Here is a 26,119-nt window from a genome sequence, read left to right on the forward strand (position 1 = left end):
GGCTGGCGGAGGGGGAGCAGAGGGAGAGGGAGACATAGAATCTGAAGTGGGCTCCAGGCTCTGAGCCATCAGCACAGACCCTGACCGGGGCTCGAACTCAAGAACCAAGAGAGAAAGACCTGAGCTGAAGTCGGATGCTTAACCGACTGAGCCGCCCAGGTGCCCCAAGATTCTTAGTTTTAACAGCAGCCCAACTGCAGAGCCGGACATATGCAGGTAAATCCAAATTTCTTAGGAAACTCAGACACCAGCTGCAAAATGAATCCAAACATGCGTCTTTCCAGGGGCTGCATAAATTACGACATCTCCTATCTCACACTCCTAACAAAAAACAACACTTCCAAGAAAAACAAGAAGATATTTTCTCTGAAAGTTAAATACTCCCCCACAAAGATGCCTCTAAAATGTTACATTAGCTGGTCATACTCCTAAAAGTCAAGAAATACTCATTTGTTTAATAGCCCATGTTTACAGAGTCCTAGTGGTGGCCGGGGACAGGGGCTGAAGCCAGGAGCCAGCCCCCACCAGCCCACAGGATGCTAGCATTCAGCCTGTGGATCAACACCAACCCACTTTCCCAGATATTCTTGAACGTAAGCAAGATATTAACTAGAGGTGTTCCTTTCTAGGGCCTGACACAAAGACTACATTACATAAAAAGTTTAAATGCATATATAGCTTTACAGAATAAGGAATTCTGAAATAACTCTCAGTAAAGATTTATTGTCTCTAAGGTGCTTTTCATAAAATGATTTATTGTGGTTTCACCAAAATGAGTAGAGAGAAACATTCCAAAGTATCTATAAAACGTTGCTAGGCATCTCAAAAGTTAGCCAAGTGGCAAGAATGTTCCAACAAGTTGTCAAAATAAAATGAAAAGACAAAAATTCTCGGCAACACAGAGAATAAAATAAAGATATCCCATTAAAAACAAAAACAAAAAAAAAAAGTCCTTGTGTGAAATGAGCAATAGTCACAGGGCTATAATGAGGATCTTTAGAAAAGTGGATTTCTAACAGGCAAGTAGTTGGACCACGTGGCCCCGGGGATGTTTTTTTTTCTCCGTGGATACGAGGGCAGAGACCCTGCCTGGGTAGGCACGGACGAGCTCTTTTTCTGCATGGTCAATGCTAACCCACACAGGCAAGCTCAGGGCCCTCCCACAGCCATACTCAGCTGCCCCCTTGACCTCTGGCCCGTGGATCGGGCTTCGGACCCTCTAGCCACCTGTCAACCAGCAGACTGGTCCCAGTCCCTGAGATTTCTCAAAGCCCCTCTCCCCCACAATCTTTCGGTGACCTCACTCCATCACCCCCCCCCCCACCCCCCGGCTAAAACAGACTTGCAGGGTATGACTCCAGTTCCACCTAACTCGTAACAGAAAAAGCGAATATAAAACATGAACCAATGGAGTGGGAAAAGGAAAATGTAGCCAGAGCTAGTAGGTGGTTAAGGCCCGTGATGGGGGTGGGCAGGGCATGGGTGTGAATGAATAAAAAGCGAGCAGATGGTCCTGGGAAGAGCGTAAAAACACAAGGGGAAGTTGAGTCAGAGGGGCTAGCACCAAGGATGCAGCACCAAGGGAGACATGACTAACAGCCACAGGGGCCTGGGTAGGGATGTCACCCAAACCTCACTGTAAGCTCCTAATCATCCATTCCAGTAGCTCTTTCTGGAGCGACTGTGCCCATGTAATTCTGTTCCAGAGAGTTCCCTCTTCATTCTCTCCCTGGGAGAAACACCTTGAACAAGCACTAAAGGCAACCGTTGGACTCTTTTCCCAGCCTCGCTGTTAACTCTTCCCTTTAAGGGTTTAGCAACATCAGTGCGTTTCAGCGTTCACTAAATCTTCTCCCAGGTCAACCACATTAAATGGCCCGAGTCTCCCAAATTTAATAGGCTCTTTCTTACATCTGGTCAGAATCTCTGCTGTTTCTAACACCATTTAAGTTCACTAAAAATTCCAAGTCCCGGAAGTCAGAAAGAGTACCAATAACCCCCCAAAAGCTCAGCGGCGGGGGAAGAGCAGGGCCCCGATGCCAGATTTGAGGCCAGGGCTCTGACCCAGAACAGGTTGGGGGGCGGGGGGGTGGAGGGAGGTCCTGGCCACGGCCAGGTGTCAGAATCACCTGAAGAGTTTCAGGAAGTCCCGGCCCCCAGGCTGCCCCACTCCTATTGGATCAGAACCTCTGGGGTGGGGCGGGGCACGTGTAGTCTTTCAAGACCCCCCCCCCCCTCCACCATGATCCCAGTGTGCAGACAAGTCTGAGAAGGCTCTTCTTGAACTCCAGGGAAGGCACTCATTCTGGAGATCAGGAACAGCCAACGTGTAATCGGAGCCGGTTCCTACTGAGCACTTACAACACTGTTGGCAAGAATGAGGTCATTTACACCTGGCTAGGCAGGGGGGCGCTGGGTTGCAGTGTCTTTCCTGTCAACTACTCTCTTTTCATTCATATAAAGAAGACTTATCCCCTACCTCATGTAATTTCCAGTCCAAAGAGCACCAAGCTTTGGGGCGATGAAGGTCTTACTTTAATAAAGTGGCTACACAAAACAACACAAAAACGTAAAGAAGAAAAATGTGAAAGTCTGAGTGGCTGATTACAATGAAAGGTCTAGCAAGAAGTTTCAACCCGACAAAACCTCCCAGTCCCCCTGTGAAGGAGAGCAAGGAGCAAGGACAGGTGAAGGTCAGAGGCACCCCAGTCTTTGTGCTGCAAGGCCACTGCTGTCACTGGGCGGACCCTGATTCTTTTCAGCTGTCACCTTCATCACAAAGGACAGAAGGCCTGGAGACTGGACACTCTATCCCAGCGCACTAATCTCATTCCATCCAGCTCAGACTGGGCTTGAGTCTCAGACTGGGCTTGAGACGAGGTCTGCAAAGTCATCTTTTGTACTTCCTCCAACAATAGGGGTTTTCAGAATCCTGACTTTCATAGAAACTGTCTAAATTAACTTTCAGGAAGTGGGGGTGGGGGGGGAGACTATGTGCAGACTTCCACGTATCCTTAGAATTAGAGTCTTTGCAGCAAATGACCATTTTTGTCCCATCAATATTCTCTTTGAGAAAAGAAAAAAAAAAAAAACTGACTTTTGGAGACATAGGAAATTTGAGCTTGATTCCATTAAAAATGTCAAAGGGAAAAACGTTCCTACTTTCGTTATGAAATCATCATTCAGTGCTTGCTTAGAGGATCGACTGGGTCCATAAACACTTGCAAACCAAATGGTAACTAGGTCAGAACAGGTATGAATCCGGTCTTCCACGATGGCTGACAATTACCTGGAAAGTTCCACTGCCGGGGAAGAGGTGAGTGGCTTCCCCTGCAGCCTGCAGAACTGCTCTCATTCACTAAGGATGCCTTCAGACCCTTCTAACGAAAGTTAACAGCAGGCCTGAAGCTGGGGGTGGAGGGGCGGCAAGATATGCTGGCGAGACGCAGAGGAAGGGCAGGAGAGAAAAGACTTCCTTCACGGCAACTCAGATTCCAGCAAGTCGGTGGGCTCACCCTGAAGCCGTTCTACGAATACTCAATTCGGGCAGCTCCGGAACATTCGGTAAGAGTCTCCCAGGATTCACGTGGTCACAGGAGAACTGCCCTGTGGGTTTCCCACACGCGAGACAAATTCCAAACGGGCAGTGCCACTGGTTTGCAACTTGCTGAAAAACCTCAAAGCGAGGGCCCGAAGCATAGCACAGCTGGGCCCCAAATCACACACAAGGAAGGATCCTAACGTGATTTTCTGGTCACTGAAACGTACCTGTGCTAATATGAAAAGAATCTGAATTCCAATGTGCTAACATGAAATAGAATTCGTTCCAGGAAAAGAAACTATTAAAATATTGCCTATTTGCTTTTTTTTGTTTTTCTTTTGGTCAACTAATATATTCTAAAATACCCGTATTCGTATGGAGAAAGGGTAGGGGGCTCCACTTGAATCCAACAAAATAGCTATAAAGGCATGGTCTATCTGGAGAGGCAACAGTTTATTATTATTGAATTTCATATTTATAGTATTTAATAATGTATTTAACACTCTAAATAGGATTAAATTTCATATTAAAACAAGCACTAGAGAGAAGAATAGTAGTAGGAAGGCTACGGTTCGTGAGAATTTCACTTCCCAAAAGGACAGCACGGTCTCCTATTCCAGGGTCTGTGAGTGCAGCCACCATTGAAACGTAGCGTCTATACCACCACCGTCTGCATTCCCCACCCGGCTAACTAGGATACCCGCGTTTGCTGCACGGATGGTTGCCGGAGTCCAGCTCCAACAGGTCCAGGGGTTCCCGAAGGGCGGACGGCGTCGATGAAAATAAAACAAAACGAAAATAAAAAAAACTAAAAATAAAACACTAAAATAAGAAACTGAAACTAAAATAAAAATGGACCCGGACAACAGCAGTGTGTTGAACTGGCCGATTTGTTGCAGCAAACGTGGCATTATATTTGCTAGTGTCTAGTCATTTGCTAGTGATACGTCATCGACGTTTTTCTAACATTACCTAACTTCGAAAACGTTCCTATGTGTAATCAACCTTTAAGAAATGCCGTGGCGATTTTCTCGTTATGTTCCCGCATACCCTTTGACTATTGATTAATTTCTTACATTATTCCATTATGCACCCGCATTTGTCTATAATTATCTATAGTCTATAAAGCGTTTGCTTTGCTGTTCGCGTGAAAGGCCCTCCATTTCTCAACACCTCAAGTGGAACAGTTACAGGGACGTGACCTCCTGACCACATGGGGCCAGAAGAACAATGCGTTTGCCTCGGTCCGAGGTGCCAGGAAGGGGCCGAAAAAGCCTTAGAAACCCATGCCCCATGCATTCTCAGAGAGACAATGCACCTAGGAACCAATGAACCATTCTGTACCTTAAACGACTAGGTTCAGTCATCATCTGGAATGCCTCCGGGGGGGGGCTGGGGGGCCTAGGGGTTGAAGTCACCTGTGCCCAGAGATACACTCCTTAGTTGCCGGAGTGGGGCTTTCAAATCCATATGTCTCTCCTTTATTGGCCTCCTTTGCTGGCAAATGTATGAGGCCATCCTTCCTGTAAGTAGAGGAGTCTCCGTAGGGGATGGCAAGGGCTAAACGTAAGGCCGCACAATTTCTTGCAGAACCTTATTTTCTTCCTGAATGGTTCTTTTCCCAGGGGGCCTGCCGAGGGCCATTCCCCAGCAGACAATACCCCAGGTAGTTTTGAGGCCGAATTACCTAAAAGCGGGAGTACAAGACGCTTCCCTGTCGGGCGGTCACCAATCCATCCACAGCCCGGGCCCTGCCACTCAGGCTGGGATGGCTCGGCTTCCAACAGATAGGTTTATCTGAAAGTCGGCTATTAAAGCACATTAGAAACAGTCGCGATTTAAAAGAAATACTCTTACCCTCATTCAACCTACAAAAATGTGCCGACCGCCCATCACGTCTAAGAACATGCTGGAAACTGAGGCACCAAAGGTGAGACAGTCGCTTTGTCTCCACCACCACCACCTCCCTTCCCCAGAGCACATGGCCTGATGGGGACGGGAGGGATTCCACAGCGGGGGTACTGGCGGCTGTACTAAGTGCCTAGAGGAAAAGACCTGGATGACCGGGGAGGGCAGAGCTGAGTCCAGAACTGGGGAGAGGAGGTCTGGAGGGTGTTCTCAGCACTGGTGTCCGAGTTGAGAGCTGAAGGAGGAGCAGCGCTGGCCAAGCGAGCGTGGAGTGGCCGGGCCTGGACGACAGATGGCGTGTGGCACAGCTGCCCCCGGGGAAGACGCACTGCAGACACGGTCTGGACGGGGGAAGGGAAGGCACAGGTGGGGACAGTGGATTCGGCAGAAGCCAGGCAACAGTCCCCTCTCTGGTGGCAATGGGGGCCTGGACTCCAGCCTAAAGAAACGACAAGATCTGATCTGGGAGTCCAATCACTCAGACTACTGTGGAGACCAGGCATTTCAGAGGTAGAATCAGAAGCCCAAACGTGAATTCCTTTTGGCAAGGCTGAGTCCAATGCATCAGAAACAACTTTTGCGATGCAAATAAATACCCCATCTTATTTATTTTTTTAACGTTTATTTCTTTTTGAGAGACAGAGAGACAGAGCGCAAGTGGGGGAGGGGCAGAGAGAGAGAGGGAGACACAGAAAAACAGGCTCCAGGCTCTGAGCTGTCAGCACAGAGCCCGATGTGGGGCTCGAACTCACGAACCGTGAGATCACGACCTGAGCCGAAGTCAGATGTTTAACCGACTGAGCTACCCGGGCACCCCTAAATGCCTCATTTTAAAAAACAGGTTTTCTGCATGAAGATCTTTACGTACTGGTTTTCCTAAAGCGAGGTATACCTGCACGTGAGCCGCAGGCTGCTGACAGCTTGCGGACAACTATCTGCCCCTTCACCCCCCTCACCTGGCCGTGAGCTCGTCCATGATTCCGGCTCCTAAAATCAAGCCTGCTGTGTTTGGTCAATGTTCCTTTAAAAGACAGCTCATGTCCATCTCCAAAGACACCTGTTTCCCTTTGGTTCATCAGAGACTGGCGAGCCAGACAGAGATGAACCCAGACAAATAGGCCTCAGACGCCCCTCAACTCTGGAACTCGCCCCAGCCTTGGGGCACGAGTCCTAGAGATGTGCCTCCCTCCCCATGAAACAAGCTTATTCTCTTGGACTGCAGGCTGGCCCCTGCAATATCTAACACACAAAATCACAGACTTCCCAATTTTGGGGTTTTTGGCTTGTTCATTTATCTATTTATTTATTTTTTTAATTTTTTTTTAATGTTTATTTATTTTTGAGACAGAGAGAGACAGAGCATGAACGGGGGAGGGGCAGAGAGAGAGGGAGACACAGAATCGGAAGCAGGCTCCAGGCTCTGAGCCATCAGCCCAGAGCCCCACCCGGGGCTCGAACTCACGGACCGCGAGATCGTGACCTGAGCTGAAGTCGGACGCTTAACCGACTAAGCCACCCAGGCGCCCCTTGGCTTGTTCATTTAAATGGACTTCAACGGTTGCTGATCAAGCAATTTCCCTCATGGCCTGGAATGCGTTCGATTCAGTTGACATCACTTGCCTTAGCAAACAGTGAGTAGTCACTGGGTGAACAGCAACCTGTCACACGCTTCAAAACCTGGACCCCGACAGAGTGGGCGTGGGGGTCCTGGACTCGGGTTACATTCTGCTTTTTAAAAATAAACAACAGAGCCACTGCTCCTCATCTGGGGACACAGCAGCTGCGGCCAAGCTCCCGTCCTGCCGAAGCCAGGACCGGCTCAAGGAGCCCCGCGGTGGGCCTCCTCCAATGGCTGCTTCCTGACCCCGCGTAGCCCCCACTCACTATACCACTTGGCAGGTGGATTCAGGGTAATAGAATGTCAACAGCTTTTCAGCAAAGCGCTGCCTGCCGAGTAAGAATTTTGGCCAAGGGCACATTTTTACCTGTTGCAAGGAAGTTGCACCAGCTTCTGTAAACTGTCAGATCCAAACACGTTGCCAATTCTGGAGAAACCCACACGTCCGTGCTGCGCGCCCACGTGTGCCCACCCCGCGTGGCGCAGCCGCCTGACACAGCCTTGTTGGCCCCCAGGGGTTCAGCGAGGGTGGCCGCCCACAGTAGGAGAACTGACCCATTGAGATCTGGGATAGTCCCCCTCCCGTGTCCCCTCCGGCAGATGTGACCAGAGCCGGGAAAAGCAGATTTGCCTGAGGCCTGTGAGCGCCCACCAGCAGGACCAGAATCCCACGCTGCCAGGTGGGAAGAAGGCCACAACCCACTCCCGGCAGGCTGTGCAGAAACATATCACATCCTCCACAAACCATTCATCAACCACCTATCTACCCTAGGCATCTCTGGTCCAAGATAAGAAGCACCTTCCTCAATGTGTGCTACTCAGACGTATCAGATGAAAAATTAGCAACTAATGTACTTGCGAGGAGAAAGCAAACGTGGGCTTTGCTCGCACACAGGCTGGGCTCCCAGCGAACCACGGGCAAGAGTCCACGCTGGAGTTTACCGCCATCTGAGGGGCACCCTTGGCCCTGAACCGGCTCAGAAAGCAAGACCTTGGGCTTTGCTGGGTGCTTGCCAGGGATGCTTGAGAAGTTTAAGCTCAGCTCTGGAAGGAGCTATAAACATGACAGCCACTTCAACTTTTCAAAGGAAGGGCCAGTACTGGTGACAGTTAACAACAACAAGAAAAATCATTTCTTTGCATATCTGCGCGGTGCTGTATTAAGCAGAATCAGAAAGCGCATTTTGAATAAAAACTACACAAAATCAATTTGTTTCCCCAGTCACTCTCCCTTAAAAGTTACAGCCAAAGTCAACCCTCCCTTTATTTCCAATCAAGCATGTCTAATATCTTCTGGTTACTTCGAGCTTGTAAGGGCATGCTGCCTGATCGGGGCAAACACCTTAGGCCCTGCAAAGCAGGGGTGAGGTATGTGAAGGGATGAGAGAATGGGCTGCTGGGCTGACTGAGAACCAAAGGACTGCTGTCTGAGAGTGGCTTCTTCTTTATGCCTGAAGGTATCTGTTTATATAATTTCCCCAAAGAGATGACAGCCTGAATTACAGAGTGTGCCTGGTGGATGACACAAGTGGTCTATCTCTGCGAGAGCCGGGGAGGAAGCAGGCTGATCCTGAACTCTGCATACACAGTACCTCAGCTCCAGTGCAAGAGGCCGGGGGTCAACGCAGGAAGAAACCGAAGCCTCGGGACACGCACACTCCCGTCGTGCAGGCAAGGCAAGGGGAGACATATACCATCTTCACTCGCCTAGAAAGCTGGTTATATAAGGCTTGATAAAATCCAGCCAAGGAGCCATAAACACAGCTATTGTTTCCCATGACAAAGCCACTTCTAGTCTAGCATATTGTGAGTAACCTGCTTCCTGCGGCCAGCGGTGGACGAGCCTATCGGATGAGGGGGGGTTTCTGCATCTCCGGAAAAGGAGGTGAACCACGGGGAGGGGGAGTGAGCTAACAGCAGGAGACAGATCTACTCTCCAGGCCTCAAATGTATGGCCAGGCTGGGCCCTGGGGCAGACAATGAGGCATGCAGCCCCCAGGGCCCTAAGATTCTCCCAGGAGTCCAGGAATAGTTAATAGGCAGACGGTGGATAAGGAATCTGTCTCTAGACCCTCACCTTCCATGCACTCTTCCGGAAAACGGATGGGTATTTCTGTTTTCCCAACAGCTGCTGTCTCCCGAAATCTTAACATGGTGCATGGTCCCAAAGTTCAAACGCCAACCCCTAGCGCGCCAAAGGGATAATTCAAAACGTGATCATCGGGGAAGACGTCTTTGGTAATTAATCATGACCCTTTAAATTCATAATGCTTCCTGGTTTTAAGCGCCTTAAACATATTTCTGCTAAGGGGAAACTCTGACCCATCTGACCCAGGGGGAAAAAAAAATGAAGAAATATAGATTAGTGGTATGGATTCTCTTAAACATGAACTGGAAATTTTTCCCCCCAGTGCCAAAACGTTCAAGCCATGTTAGGGAAACTCCTCAGATGACAAATTTACTTGAATTCTGTATTTTTCAATCAGGAAGTTAGAATTGATTCTCTCAAACTATACTGTCAAAAACTCTATTTCAACTAAGACAACCCTCGTATTAGTTTCACTGTTTAAGATGTTTAATACCGCACACTTCCCATTACCAAAAATAAATCATTTGACCTTGTGACCAAAATGTTGGGTGTGAACTTAAAACACGGGAGAGACTATGTAGTCTTTTTGGGTTTTTTTGGTTCACATCTCTGTCTTTTTATTTTTTTTTAATATGAAATTTGTCAAATTGGTTTCCATATAACACCCAGTGCTCATCCCAACAGGTGCCCTCCTCAGTGCCCATCACCCACCCTCCTCTCCCTCCCACCCCCCCATCAACCCTCAGTGGAGACTACAAAGTTTTTTAAAAGTTCTTCCAGGGGTGCCTGGGTGACTCAGTGGGTTAGGCGTCCGACTTTGACTCAGGTCATGATGTTACCGTCTGTGAGTTCAAGCCCCACATCAGGCTCTGTGCTGACAGCTCAGAGCCTGGAGTCTGCTTTAGATTCTGTCTCCCTCGCTCTCTGCCCCTCCCCCACTCATGGTCTGTCTGCCTCTGTCTCTCTCTCTTTCTCAAAAATAAACATTAAAAAAACTTCTAAGTTCTTTCAGAGGGCATAAGGACAAAAAATTTGAGCACGCCCAGACACCCCCTCACATGGCGGCCAGAGCAGTAAGCATTCCTCAAGGCCATGAGGAATGTCACTACCGGAGACAGAAGTGGTGCAGGGAAAGTCTATGAAAAGGACAAGGAGGAGGGGGAGGGCATTCCAAGCAGAGAGGAGCCCTGGGAAAGGAGAGAACAGCAAAGCCAGGGATGCACATAAGGGGGCCAGGGGCAGGAGTTTCCAGCCCAGAGAGAGGACTGAGGCAGTGGAGAGCTTACGTGCCCTGCAGAGGGGCTCAGATTTTATCCACACATCCAAGAGAAGGTTTTAACTAAATCGCTGCTTCTATGGAGAAAATGCTGACAGCCATAGGAAGGATGAGCCAGAGAGAATGAGAAGCTGGGAGCAGGCGGGTCAGCTAGGCAGTGATGTCCCACAGAACCCCCTGTAGTGATGGGAACATTCCATCTGTCCCGTCAGCGAGGACAACGTTCCAGGCGGCTGCCGAACACCTGAAATGCAGCTCATGAGACTGAGGAGGTGAACTTTTCTTTGTATTTAATTTTCCCTCATTTAAACTTACATTGCCACATGCAGGCCGGTGGCTACCCTACTGGACCCACAGGCTAGGGAGCGGTTTTAAGTTCACAGGATGGTACGTCCTGATGTGCGGCAGGAACAGGGGGGAAAAGATTCAGGAGGGATTTCTGGGGGCGCCTCGGTGGCTCAGTCGGTTAAGTGTCTTACTCTTGATTTCAGGTCAGGTCAGATTCCAGGATCATGGGTGAGATCAAGCCCCACGTTGGACCCTGTGTTGACAGCGTGGAGCCTGCTTGGGATTCTCTCCCCGCCCCCCCCCCCCGCCCCCCGTCACTCCCTCCCTCGCGCTCAAAATTAATTAATTATTTATTTTTAAAAAGATTTCTGAAGCACAACTAGTAGATGCTGGCATACAAGTGGACAGATGTGGCATTAGGACTGAGTTAAGGAGGACACCAAGCTTTGTCTAACCCGCAGACTAGGTCCATGTGATAGCTTGGTACAAAGGGGAAAAGAGGGTAAGAGACATTTGTGGGGGAAGATCATCGATCCAAAATGGGACTCACTTCTTTGAAATGTATCAAGAATACCCAGGGGCGCTTGGGTGGCTCAGTCGGTTAAGCGTTCAACTTCGGCTCAGGCCGACGGTTTCACGGTTCATGAGTTGGAGCCCTGTGTCAGGCTCTGTGCTGACAACACAGAGTCTGGAGCCTGTTTCAGGTTCTGTGGCTCCCCCTCTCTCTGCCCCTCCCCTGCTCGCGCTATGTGTTTCTCTCTCAAAAAAATACAATAAAATAAATTAAGTTAAATAAAGAATACCCAGAAGATGGCTAGAAGGTGGGTGGAAAAAAGGTCAGACAGGTAAAGATTTGGAGGTCACCATCACAGAGGTAGTGAAACAAGCCACTTAGGAAGGTAGGATCACCCAGAGCGAGAGCAAACAGAAGGGACCCCAACACCTCGAAGGTATTCAGGAAGGAGAGGCCAGCCATGGCAGAGAAGAAATGTCCAAAGGCAGTCACAGCATGCAAGAGTGGTGCACAGAAGTGGAGGGGAGAGAGAAGGGGGGCAGGGGGGTTAGTACTCGACATGGTCACAAGGAGGGCAAGTCACAAAGGACGGGGACTGGGGCCAGCAGGAGGATTCACAAGACCAGGAACCGCAGAGTGCTGAGGGATGAGCGCCCTGCTGGGTGCTGGGGGCACAGCAAGAACCGGGCAGTCTCCTCTCGCTCAGTGATAAGATACACATGGGGCACTCAGGCCCTGCTCCGACACCAGCTACAAGACCACACCCGCTGCAAGTCTTTACCAAGGTCATTTCTTTCTCTGGGCCCCAACAGAAACTATCAGGAAGGTTCGAAGTAAAAGGGTATCTAGCAAAAAAATAATAAAAATAAACACCTTTCAACTTCCGAAGTCAAGATCAGGAAGTTTAATGGGAACAGATGTGATACGTGCACAGTCTGCTTTACAAAGTCTCTCTTTTGGGGGCGCCTGGGTAGCTCAGTCAGTTAAGCATCTGACTTCGGCTCAGGTCATGATCTTATGGTTTGTGAGTCTGAGCCCCGCGTCGGGCTCTGTGCTGACAGCTCGGAGCCTGGAGCCTGTTTCGGATTCTGTGTCTCCTCCTCTCTCTGCCCCTCCCCTGTTCATGCTCTGTCTCTCTCTGTCTCTCAAAAATAAATAAATGTTAAAAAAAATATATGTATTTTTTAAAGTCTCTCTTTTGTCATCCTACACCTACCTGTCACCGCAACTATCTCCTTTAATACCAGCTGGTGGCACTTTTTCAAACAAATGGAGCTGATCCCACCCCAGGGGCTGAGTCCAGCAGGCAGAAAGACCCAGCACACCCGGACTCTTATCTTCAAAGGATCCCAGCAGGTTGTCCAGCATGGAGGGCACCTCCTTTGCAAGAATCCAAACCAACTGTTTTCAAATCAACTTTGTTTCCGACTCTCATTATCACTAATGAGAGGAAATATTAACCCTCGGCTTAAAACTTGATTTCCTTCGCGTTCTTTTAAAAAAAATAGCTGTCTTCATTCAAAACTCCCTCAGCTTCTCTAGGCAGTCGTATTCCTTTCTTTTCCCGCTGTCTTCTCTCCCTGAGCGTAAGCACAGGCATGGGCTCCTGTAGCACGTGCTCGATGCTCAAATAACGCACACGAGGAACAGCAACTGGGAGCCGCTGAGCACTTACACGTGCCAGCAGCAGGCAAAGCACTTGCACGAGCGCCCTCCGTGAGCTCACAACCATCTTCCACAGCGGGCCTCACATCCGCATTCTGAGTTGTGCAAATCGAGGTACCACTTGCCCAAGGAAGTGCAGTGCTCAGTCACAGTCAAAGCCTAGGTCACCACAGTGCCCGAACCCCCACCGGAACGCTGGCTGTCACCACAGACGCTGTCACGGCTTTCTGATCCATCAGGCCGTGCTGCGTGAGACATTCAGACCACCCGTTTGTGCCTCAGACATGTGATGCTAAGAAGGGCAAGCGATTTCAAGGACATTAACGCTGGATATATTTTAGAGGCGTCTTTTGTAGCACAGGCATGGACTTCATCATCTATTAATACTTTTCATCCACGATCGTTACAATTCGATAGATACTAAAAACTGACTTCAGACTTGCTATTCAAACATAATTCTTAAATCGTGCTTTCATAAGTCATGTAGATAATTCACGGAGAGACAATTAGCCTTTGACACTGCACTTAATTTAATAAGCCATTCTGGAATTTTAATAGAAGCATTAACAAGCGTGAAGGAAGAATGAACTACTTTTTGAGACCTTATAACTTACAAATTAGCTAATTTTTATTTTTAATGTAAATGTCAAAAAGCACAGTATCAAAGGGCTGGCAATGACACTGCCAAAAACACATGGATGTTATCCGAATCAAGGTATCTCTGCTCTCAAAGATAAGCAAAGAGCAACAACAGTAATTTGAGAGTAAATGCCGAAGTCTCTAACTTAAATCTTAGTCCCACTAAGAAAGATGTCCTCATTGTCCAGGAATACTAGCTATGAGGATTCAACAAAATAATGTATATAAAAGCATTCAGTGCCGGGGCACCTGGGTGGCTCAGTCGGTTAAGCATCCGACTTCGGCTCAGGTCATGATCTCACGGTTCTTGAGTTCGAGGCCCGCGTCGGGCTCTGTGCCGACAGCTCGGAGCCTGGAGCCTGCTTCGGATCCTGTGTCTCCCTCTCTCTCTCTGTCCCTCCCCGCTCTCACTCTGTCTCTCTCTCCCTCAAAAATAAATAAACATTAAAAACAATTATACATAAATACATAAATAAATAAAAGCATTCAGTGCCTTACCAATAAAATGTATTATTAATAGTAAAAAATCAATCTCCTGAAAGTAGGTTGATTTAATGCCTTTACGGTATACATACATGTATTTTCTCCTATGTAACAAGTTTAAATGAAAGAAGGTAGTCAAAAGGTTAAAAAAATATATATAGTGCTTAAACTCAACATATAGTATCAGCCAAGTAACAGTTTTCAAAGGAGATCTGCCTACATGATACTAACCTCGGATTGTAAGTGCTTTCTGATAAGTACGTTTAGAATACGTAGTAAGTATCTAATAAATATTTGCTAATTCTGGGCCTTAAATACGTCTTTTAATTATACTCCAAAGAACAAATCAAGAAGATTATGTAATAAAATAAATCCACACTACACTGAACCAGGAAACTTTATTGAAACAAACTACTTTTTTTTAAGGATACATATAACGGAGTCATAGAATTCAAATACTTTAATACTATGTTTTTTCCTCTCACAAAATTAATATGTTCATTTTAGAAAAACTGGAAAACAAACGCGGAAAGAAAATGATAATTACACATAACCACAAGTAATAACCACTGTAAATTCTTTAATGTATCCTTGTTCTGAGAATGCATATGCATATTTAATTTTCCTGCAAAACTGGGATCCATTATATATACTGCTTAGCAAGAAAATGTTTTCACTTAATATTCTGTGCACATTTTCCCACGTCATTAAATGGCCCTATAAAACAAGATATTTAATTGATTTAAATTACTTGATCATATGGAGAATCATAATTGAATGCTTTACAGCCAGTATTTTTCCAGTTTTTCACATCATAACTAATACTGCTTTGAGGATCCTTATACATAAATCTTTTGCACCAATTGTGGTTATTTTGTTGGGCTGAAGGTGCAGGGTTGCTGGGTCATGTTCCCTCCCACCCGTACACCATCCATCTTTCGCCTCTTGAGGGAAACGGACAGAGAACCCGGGGACCCTGCTGCAGAAGACAGACCACCTGCCATAGGTACGAGTGACTTTGAAATAACAAAAATACAACATAGGCTGGGATCCCCAGGCGTGGGGATCCCCAGGCGTGGGGATCAGGGGATCAATTTTCAGTATCATCCCTTCCTCGGGTAGATCCCTTCCTCCTTAGCACAGCCCTTAACCATTTACATGTACAGGGTCCTCCTCTTAATAAAAATATATAGGAGCCCCTGGGTGGTTCAGTTGGTTAAGCTTACAACTCCTTGATTTCAGCTCAGGTCATGATCTCATGATAGTAGGATCGAGCCCCATGTCGGGCTCCGCACTGAGCGTAGAGCCTGCTTGGGATTTTCTCTCTCCCTCTCTCTCTCTGCTCCTCCCCCACCCACATGTGTGTGTGCGCACACACTCTTCTTTTAAGGTAAATAAACACAGGGGCGCCTGGGTGGCTCAGTCAGTTAAGGGTCTGACTTCGGCTCAGGTCACAATCTCACGCGTCGTGAGTTGGAGCCCCACATCGGGCTCTGTGCTGACAGCTCGGAGCCTGGAGCCTGCTTCAGATTCTGTGTCTCCCTCTCGCTCTATGCCCCTCCCCAGCTCATGCGCTGTCTCTCTCAAAAATAAACATTAAAAAAAAATTTTTTTAATAAATTCTGTAAGAACTTCCCTACCCACTAGTAGCTACCTCCTCGCTACAGATCAGTCTTCATGACATCAAACACATTATCTAACACTAATCCACACCCCAACTTTAAAGAAGAGGCAGCTGTTTTCACACACACACACACACACACACACACACACACACACACAGGAACTTCTTTTCTAATGGTTTGTATTCCACAATTTTAATCTAGTTTCTCTGAAAGCTAAGTCAGGATAATCACCCACATCAAACTACCTGGAAACCAGTTCAAAAATTGTTGAACACGTAAGTCACGTGACCAATCCTGATCAGGACAGTATTATGATGTTGTCAAATATAACACAAAAGTACACAAAATCCTTTTTGTTCATCAAAAGACAAATGGTCTACTACTTTACAGAATAAGTTTTCTGACCTGGCCCCCAATGACAAATCAAAGATCAAGTTGGAAATACATCATTTGTTGATTTTCAGATAAAAGCGTAAAATGCTATATAAATTGAACTTGCCAAATTTACTTTAAAATCTCTTCTTCCATTTCCATCAAAGTACCTCATGTCAAAGGGTCTCTCTACAATGAGTGTGGTTCAAACAAAACATAGAAACTATCTAGACACATATAATCCCCTGCAAACAGACATCATCAATCTGTCCCTGATTAGAGAAATTAATAAGCAAGGAGCAGGCAAGCTCATTTATCACATCAAAATCTCTAAAAATAGTTGACCACTGAACAGCACAGATTCAAACTGCGTGGGTCCACTTCTATGCAGAATTTTTCCAATACGGTACAGAACTGAAAACCTACTTTCTCTTCCTTAATGATTTTCTTAATTTCATTTTCTTTCTCCAGCTTTACTGCAGGAATACCGTATGTGATGCACATAACATACAAAGTAAGTGTTAATCGTCATCGGTGAGGCTTCTGGTCAACAGTAAGCTATTAGTAGTTAAGTTCTGGGGAGTTAAAAGTCACATGTGGATTTTCGACTGTGTGGGGGGTCAGTGCCCCCAACCCCCACGGTGTCCAAGGGTCAACTGCACTGATATACAGTGGTATTTGTTACAAATGTGTTATGAGCATTTAGTATGAGGAACTGCTCTTTTACTGATAACTGTTACTTGGTTATGATTGTAGAACAAAGTTATGCGTGTAATTGTAACCGAAGATGGAAGGGAGGTAACATCCTTGCTAATTTTTGCAGTTTTTGTTTCGTAAAATACCCGAGAAATTATACTAAGAGATCTGGGTAAACAATAAAATATTGTTTTATTCCTCTCGGGGCTGAGAGGAAGCACCATTTCAATCTCTCTCCCTAACTCTGAATTCAACAGAAGGCCAGGGCAGGTGCCTGAGAAAAGTAAAACAAAGTGAATGTATAAAATGAAACAGAATAAAGGCAATACAGTGGGGCAAGAGGGTGGGGTGGGGAATCGGCTCTGTCCGCATAGCGACCTTCACTCACACTTCAAAAATGCATTTCTTGAAAAATTCTATATGGTCTAACAATACGCCCAAGGCACAGAGGGCTGTGGATGCTCTGCGACCTTGGACTTGTCTACCAGAAGGAGTGGGATGGTCACCAGCAGCACTGGAGTCACAATGTCTCCCCTCCAAAACGTATTACTGAAAATATTAATATTTGCCTAAGACCTTTAATACTATATTTAAAGAAAAAATATTACATGTAAAGAAAAAAAAAGTCTTGATGGCTATAGAAGTCCCATACAAGAAGTAAAAAGCAGGGGCGCCTGGGTGGCTCAGCCAGTTAAGCATCTGACTTGGGCTCAGGTCATGATCTCATGGTTCGTGGGTTCTAGCCCCGAATCAGGCTCTGTGCTGACAGCCCAGAGCTTGGAGCCTGCTTTGGATTCTGTGTCTCCCTCTCTCTCTGCCCCTCCTCCGCTTGCACTCTGTCTCCCTCTGTCTCAAAAATAAATAAAACATTTAAAAAAAAGAAGTAAAAAGCAAAGTTATAGGTCTTCTCTAGCAATCTCTCACTTTCACTATGGAGTCAAGGGGAATATCTCCAGGTATCAGACATGGAACTGTCTTCCACCGATTCTGAAAATTATTTGGAATCGAAACATTCGAAGATGAAAAACCTGTGACCAGGGCTGAGCTCTAGGAGGACCCGGCGGCCTTGGGTCGGAGGCAGAGGCCTACAGGCAATCAGGGACACGCCTACAAAAAACTGCATTTCAGGGCCTGTTAAGCCTACATTTCCACTTAGTGCTGGGTGAAAATGTGTTCCCATGACTCGGCAATTAAAACAACAACAACAACAAAAAAAACTGGAACAAAACAGAGACACTAACTATAAAGACAAGATGAGAAGGATCAGCCTTCTGGAAACTTCCAATTAAGTTATGCAACTCAAGAACAAAAAAGATTAGTGGCAAAAAAAAAAAAAAAAGCCTTGATGTAGGTCGGACTGGCTCATCTGGATTTAGGGAGCACAGAATAGGATCATTGAGGAGCCATATGCTTTTTTTAACCCACAGAACATGCCCAGCATCAGAGCAACAGGAAGTCAAGAAGGTTCTGAACACAAGAAAGAATCACCCAGGGGAGTAGAGGCAGGTCCAGCAGGCCTTTCTTTGGAGTCCAACAATAACAGAGAGCAGTGGGAGGGGGTGTGTACAAGCCACTTCCGGGAGGATTATTAGAATATTTGTGATTTCTTTGGCATCTCCTCCCCTTCTCCCCATGAAGACGTGACCCCTGACAAGCCCTCCTCTAGAAGCCTTCCCTTTCTCCTGCAAACTAAAGGAATTAATACTGAAATCCAGGCCCCTCCTCCCTTCCAGATGCTGCAGAACACCTCACGGAACAGCGAAAGCAGAAATTGTTTCATTGGTTTTTTGCTAGAATAGTGAATTTCTAAGGGCAAAGGCCAATGTAAATGTTTGCCCATTGATGGAAAGTCAAAGCACACACATTCTAGAGGCATGTGAAGATGGGGTTTAATCAGACACCAGTAAATCACCGGGTCGGTTTTCCCTTCCTGAGGCAGAAGTTTAATATTTCAGTCAAGATGGAGTAGAGACACCGTCCGTAGAATTTATATACACTTGATCTAGCCGATTCAGTTCCGCGCTGCTCTTTTGTTTGCTACAAACAAAAAGATGGAGAAAACTCCCAAACTGCCACAGTGCGAGCTGAAAACACGCCATCTGCAGCTGCTTAGCTGTGGCTACTGCCCCCAAATCATGTGAGAGGCTCAAGACATACTCCTCTTCTCTCAAAGTTATCCTCAGCAGCTGTGTTCTTATCGCTCGGGAGGTTCCCTGAATCCTTCCATGCTTAAATTATTGGCAAAAATTAGCAAAATCAGCATAACCCATCTGTAACATATCCTGAGCAGACAGCAGCAATTGAGGGGCCATGAATGATCAAAACGCCATGATGCTCCTGTGAAAAATAAAAACCATCCAGCCTTTCCATCCTTGAAACAATTTCAAGTGTCGTTTATTTCGACCAGGAGTCCTCCCCCACTTTTTAATTTTATCAGTGCGAAGTGACAAATACAACCGAATCTCTATGTTCTCTCTCTTTTGCGGACCTTCCTTCGGGCTCATGAACACTCCTAATCTCTAGGAAAAGAGTTCAGATCCAAAGCTGGAGGCAGTCCCTCAACGTAGAGCAAGTGAGCAGAGGGAAGTCTTTTCTCCCAAACATTCCGAGGGAAATAAACTCATGTTCAGACCGCGTGTTATGAGCTGACCCTCTGGAAGGAATATTTTGTTTGCTATACCCAGGATTACTCTGCACATGCTTGGAAGCCACGGGATAACCCTGGAGAACACAGAACTCAGAGCCCAGGCACGGCGGCCGCATCCCACCTCCACATCCTTGGCACCCAAGGTGCGCTGACCTTGCCCACCTTGAGCTCGGACAGACTCATGATCTGCTCCTCATGGTCTCCAAAGCAGCCACTTCGACCCATTGGGCTGGCCCTTCAAGAGTTTGTCAAGGTGCCGGCATTGGGGGCATAGTGCGCCGTTCTTTGGGGGCAAAAGCAATGTGACGTCAGCTCATCGGGGGAAGGGGGGCGGGAATCGCATGCACAGCTGTTTCCCTGCCATCTGCCGCAGGACCCCGTCACGGCTCTTCTCGGACTGGGCGCTGGCCCTTGGACTCCCGTGGAACCTGCTCCTGAATGGCCCATAAGCCGGAGGGCCCTGCAGTCATTCAAAAGGTTTCTGCTCCCAAGAAACCCTCTGGCTCCAGAATAAATGATTCCCATTATTCCATTCATCGAGTGTCTCTTAAGCCTTCTATTATGAGTCTGAATTTTAAACAGGGGACGAGGTCCTTTATTACATCTCCTAATCCATGTCCCCAGTAACATTTCTTTCAGAGTTACAGACTCTGTCTGCAATCTCATTACGAGTAGACGTTACCCTCCCTGCCTCTACCCAGAGCTAAACCGCACTTGAAGAGAGCACTGCCTCCCATTAAAAAAAAAAAAAAAAAAAATCTGAGAGAAATATTAATAGACCGACTATACTTCCAGAATGCGAGTGCCATTAGAACAACACCCATGTCTGCCCACCCCCCACCATAACCGGACTCCCTCCCTAGAACTGTGCCCAGCACAAAAGGGAGTGTGGTAAGTATCGGACATACGAGGCAAGACATTTGCGTGCCCACTGCTCCACAGGCAGGGCCAATGTCACTGTACCGGAACATACACCAGTCCTGCTGACAAAAACTTAACTAGTTTGTGCCCAGCTAGAGAGGTTTAGCAACTCAGAGCTTCAGTAATAGTGGGCCTTCTGCAAAAGGCACGGTTAATTTATTTCTGGCATTTTGGGGGGGGGCGCCTGGGTGGCTCAGTCAGTTAAGCCTCTGACTCTTGCTTTCGGTTCAGGTCGTGATCTCACAGTCCATGGGTTCAAGCCCCACATCAGGCTCTGTGCTGACAGTGTGGAGCCTGCTTGGGATTCTCTCTCTCTCTCTCTCTCTCTCTCTCTCTCTCTCTCTCTCTGCCCCTCCCCGCATCGTGCTTGCTCACTGTCCAAAATTTTAAAAAGGTAAATTTAGCAATGTAGCATTTTATTTTTAAGCACTTTATTTCACTAACTGGTATCAACTCACAGCAGCTGATTTTAAAAATCTCTTCATTTTGTAGGTTTTGTGGGTTAGTCTCCTCTATCTAGTGTCCGAAAACTGAAGTCAGGACATTTCGGCTTTAATAATTTATTGCAACGGAACTAGAAATTATTCCTCAGAGATGCCTTACAAAATCTTCATCTTTTAAAAGTTAATCACAAAGGTCAAGCATAGACTTTGCAAAAGTAAATAGATGGATTTTCTTTTACCTAAAATTTTCCAAGTAGCACACATAAATAAGTAAAGGGATCGTGTGTCGATCTAAATCTTCAGAAGCGGAGGGCTCAGCTGAAAGCTTCGCACCGGCCTGAGCCCACCAGGTGGCAAATGTCTGCAAACTGGCCAGAGGCGCGCCTGGTTTCCCCGAACGCACGGGCGGGAGGTAAGAAGAGACCCAGTGAGAAAACGACCAAATTAACTGTAAAAATCACATCCCTGTTCGGAAAGGGGAAGATGAGGCTTAAGAAAAATACACACACACCCGAAAGAAATTGCTCCTAAAATCCCTTGACGATCCCACCTTCGAAAACAGCCCGAAACCAAGGGGAAAGGCCGCCTGGTGCGGTGATGCATTTAAAAGCATATAGCCAATCAGGAAAACGTTATGCTGAGCGAAAGAAGCCTTAACCCAAAAGAGTGCATCCTGCAGGATTCCATTTCTATGAAGTTCAAACACGGGCAAAACTTATCTATGGCGAAGAGAAAAAAGTAGAACAGGGTAGCAAAGTGTACTGATGGGTACCATTATTTTCAAATGCATCCCCCAAAACTGGACTGCTGCATGGATATGTGTGCAGCAAATATAGTAAAATGCCAACACTTTACACGACCTAGGTGGTGGATATATGGTGCCCACCGTACTACAGAATTCTTGCAACTTGTCTGGGTGTCTAAAAATCCATGTGATAGGGGCGCCTGGGTGGCTCAGTCGGTTAAGCGTCCGACTTCGGCTCAGGTCACGATCTCGCGGTCCGTGAGTTCGAGCCCCACGTCGGGCTCTGTGCTGACAGCTCGGAGCCTGGAGCCTGTTTCAGATTCTGTGTCTCCCTCTCTCTCTGACCCTCCCCTGTTCATGCTCTGTCTCTGTCTTAAAAATAAATAAACGTTAAAAAAAATTAAAAAAATAAAAAAATAAATAAAAATCCATGTGATAAAAAACCTGAGGGGAAGTCTACGGTGACGATGTTGAGATCTCTTGTTTTAGAGTTTACAGGGGAATGCAAATCTTAGCTGGCACTTTCTACTACTTCATGGCACTTAAAAGTGACAGAGAGCTACGGAAAGAGGGCATGGATGGTAACTCAACACAGCAGACAGACCCCGGCCGGCGGGGAACCAGTGCTCCACAGGGTAAATGCTCGGCCCGTGGCCATGCTTCCCAAGCCCTGCTGCCTCGGTTTACAAGTCTGATTACTCATGGGGTGCCTGGGTGGTTCAGTCGGTTAAGCATCCTTTTTTCTTTTTTCAATGTTTATTTATTTTTGAAAGAGAGACACAGAGCGTGACTGGGGGAGGGGCAGAGAGAGACACAGAATCCGAAGCAGGCTCCAGGCTCCGAGCTGTCAGCACAGAGCCCGACGCGGGGCTCGAACTCACGAACCGTGAGATCGTGACCAGAGCCAAAGCCGGATGCTTAACCAACTGAGCCACCCAGGTGCCCCAGCATCCTGACTCTTGATTTCAGCTCAGGTCATGATCTCACGGTTCCTGGGATCGAGACTCACTTCGGGCTCTGCGCTGAGAGCATGGAGACTGCTTGGGATTCTCTCTCTCCTTCTCTCTCTCTGCCCCATCCTCCACTCATTCTCTCTCTCAAAATAAATATACAAGTAAGTAAATAACTGAAACTTAAAAAAATAAAAAATAAAAGTTTGATTACCCAGAATAATTTTTCAAATAAGTCACTCTGGTCAACCAATCACCAAAAGTTATAAATTCCTAAAGTCTTAAAACATGTGACCTTGGATTACAACTGTAATACTGGTGTGTGTATTTTCTAGACAAACAACTGAAACAGATTCAATAATTTCACACCAAAACGTCATGGTCAAAAGGCACAAACTCCCAGTCATAAAATACATAAGTTCCGAGGATGTGATAATGTACAGTGTGGTGTTATAGTGAATAATACGGGACAGTTAAAGGGCTTCAAAGTTGCGAAGACAGATCTTACAAGGTGTCATCCCCAGAAAAAAAAATTGTGAACAGACTTACTGTGATCATTTCACAGCACACAGAAATGCCAACTGTCATGTGATACACCTGAAACTAATATGATGTCATCTATATACCTCGATGTTAAAAACAATAAATAAAGCTCATCATTTACTTTCGATATTTTTTCCTTCAGGTGTGTGACATAACTTTTAACAAATTACAATGGGGGGGGAGATCAGATTGACTACCTCACGTGACAGACGAGTGAGTTAACCACCATGTCAAAAACACGGTCCGTCACCACTCCTTGAGGTCGCTTTTATAACGAAATCCGTTTTCGGGGTTGCAAAACCTAAACCAGGCAAGGAGGTGAGTTTTGTTTCAGGCAGAGGGAGTTGTTGTAGATAACACTGGGTTCAAATGAACAACTAAGTGAGATGGGTTTACTTGCGTTGGCCGGTCTCTACAGAGCCCAGAGTGTCCTTGTGTCTAAGGGCCCCTCGTGGAAAATTCAAATCCTAACCGTTTGCCAAAGCATAACTTGGCTCCTGCCTTCTTCTGGAATGTTCTCTCGACTAGGCAACCCCCTATATGCTCAGCAGCCCACGGGGCCTTCCAGCCACAGAGCCCGGCTATCCCAGGGTCTCACCCAGTAAGCCAGCCCATTCTCTTCCACGACGGGGGCCCGGCTGTTAAACCCTTCTCTTAAATTTCCGAATCAGGAACATGAGGAAGTTTGATTCGAAGACGACCAGAAGGGCCCTCTGAGGCCGGAAATGCTACGAGTCCATTAATTCTCTGATGGTGCCAGACGCTCACCCGGAGCCCAGGAGGGAACGAGGTAAGTGGCCCCTGCCCCCATGGGTGTCACACCCCAGGACGCCTCCCGCTAACCGGGCAACCTCAGAATGCCAGCGTTTATGGAAGACTTGGGGATCCTTGTTTTGAAACTGGGTTACGCTCGCTGTCCAGGAAGCGAAGTGAGGTCGGGATGACCACAAAGCAACCCCTCCCCGCCACCTCCCTCTCCTGCAAGAGCCAGAAAACTCTACTCTGCTCTTCTATACGATGCTCCAAACTGGTCTCCAAAAATTCCCATCTTTCTCCTCAGTTTTGCCTCTTCCAGAAAAGGAGAAGGCAGAAGCGGCTGGGTGCTGAGCCAGCCAGCGCCGGCGGGGAGGGCAGGGAGAAGCAGAGCGTGTTGTCATCGGGGTGGGGGGGGGGGGTGGGCCGCGGAAGGCGAGAGCCTCTGTTTACACTTGCCTCCGTCCTCCACACCTCCCACGGCCCGGTGCCCTCGGATACGGATCTGTTGAGGGACTGGCACAGAAAACCAGTGAGATCAGAGGCGGTGTCCCCTGGAGCCCCGCGCGGGCCCTGCCCCAACTCATCTCACCGCTCACATTCGGTGCCAGCCCGGCATCGCCTCTGCCAGCCCATCGCGCAGGGAGCCGAGGACCGCGGTGCTGGGCCCGGAGGATGGATCTGGAAGGCTCCCCGCCACCAGACGCACAGCGACAGCAGTCATCAGACATCACCCAGATTTAACTGCCCTAAAATTAGCAGTCGGAGCAAAGTAGTTACCGCCGTGATTGCGTCAGAGCTCCGCTCCCTGGCCAGCTGCCAGTTTTAAACAAACCGTCCCGCATGCTCCAACCAGGGAAACAATATTTTGGAAGCGAGCCAGCCAGGCATGTCGGCGAATGTTCCAATTCTAGCTTTGCTATTAATGTTTTATAATTCAGTGACAAGGTGAACAAAGTCTGTATGGGCTGCATCTGCAAGGGGGTTATTTTCTTTGTTGGAAGCACTTATTCTTTGGGTGAGTAAAGTACTGTGGACGGATCCTTTTAAATATTTAAATGCCTGAAATTTATTTAGGGATTCACACTGAACTGGCTTCAACACAGATTATGCAAATCTGGCAAAGTATAAATGCAAAACAAAAACTGTTTTCCCCTTATACTTCTTTGAACCCTGGCAAAGAGGCAGGGAGCCGGAGAAATTGTCCCACTCACTTCCCAACAGAGGACAGGTAACCAGATTGGATCAGAAGGGCTACCTCTCCGCGAATTACGACATTTCTCCTGAAGAAGAGACCATCCACCGGCTAATAAAACTCAGACTCCTCAGCCCAACGCTGGGCCACCGTTTTCCCCCTTTCAGGGACAGCTGGCTGGAGTCCACCATTCTCCTGTGCACACACCTTCTCTACTCACTCCCTCCTTCCATTCACTCCTTCCGTGATCTCTGGAGACCAACCACACCTCACAAAGCAGATGGGAACAGAGGAAAGCGGCCTGTAGCTGGAGCAGAGAGACGGGGTTTCAGGTCTCAGACTAAGAAGACTCAAGGACACCTGGGTGGCTCAGTCCGTTAAGCGTCCGACTTCTGCTCAGCTCATGATCTCGCGGTTCGTGGGTTCGAGCCCCGTGTCGGGTTGTGCACCGACAGCTCAGAGCCTGGAGCCTGCTTCAGATTCTGTGTCTCCCTCTCTCTCTGTTCCTCTGTTGCTTGTGCTTTGTCTCTCTCTCTCTCAAAGGCAAATAAACCTTAAAAAAAAATTTTTTTAAGACTAAGAAGACTCAGAAAAGCATGTGTTCTCTCTGTAAACCTTAGTTTTTGTGTTAGTGAAAGGGGGGATCATCCCATCAGCTTACAAGGGTCTGGTTCAGTATGTGAGAGAACACCAATGAAAGTTCCAGCACAATGGCTGTCTTTTACATTTATTTTCAAGAATACCTCCCCCTGATTCTCTATTTTGTTAAGTCAAAAACATTAGTCTCCCTCACTCTTACAAAACATAAAAGTTTTTAAATAGGAACATTGATGCATTTTTCCAAGCAAAAGGCTTCCCATGACCCTCCAGTAAGCAGACTTGGTTGGTAAATGAGGTGATTCTATTATTATTTAGATGAATCTCTCAGTCCTGCCTCAAATCTCATCATAGTACCTCTTAATACAGAAATTTACACACACAGGACTTAGGATGACACCCTTCTGAGTTCATGGAATGTAGGAATGAATACCGTATCAGGATATTGAACATAAAAGACTTTCACCTGTAAAATGAAAACTACACTTCCTGAGCACCGACTATCTTTAAGGCATAAATATCTCTCTGATGTACTTTGCAATCGTCAAAGTGCTAAGTCAACAAGAGGTGTCCAATGTTCTAGTGATGAGTTTTCAAAAATCACTGTTTCC

The 26,119-nt window shown here is 47.1% G+C and overlaps 1 protein-coding gene across 8 annotated transcripts in view; it reads right to left on the reverse strand.

The window, feature by feature from the left end:
- SIPA1L2 (signal induced proliferation associated 1 like 2) overlaps nucleotides 1-26,119 on the reverse strand; it is a 222,990-nt gene that overhangs the window by 188,452 nt on the left and 8,419 nt on the right. The window contains exon 1 of one of the 8 annotated variants that reach the window (XM_053207438.1): nucleotides 24,316-25,698. The exons of 6 other annotated variants lie outside the window; for them this stretch is intronic. The gene's annotated coding sequence lies outside the window, so the exon portion shown is untranslated. Of the gene's footprint in view, nucleotides 1-24,308; nucleotides 25,699-26,119 lie in introns of those variants that run through there. One more of the 8 variants, XM_053207437.1, reaches the window with a different exon arrangement.

Source organism: Acinonyx jubatus, chromosome D2, assembly GCF_027475565.1.
Source record: "Acinonyx jubatus isolate Ajub_Pintada_27869175 chromosome D2, VMU_Ajub_asm_v1.0, whole genome shotgun sequence".
NCBI lineage: Eukaryota > Metazoa > Chordata > Mammalia > Carnivora > Felidae > Acinonyx > Acinonyx jubatus.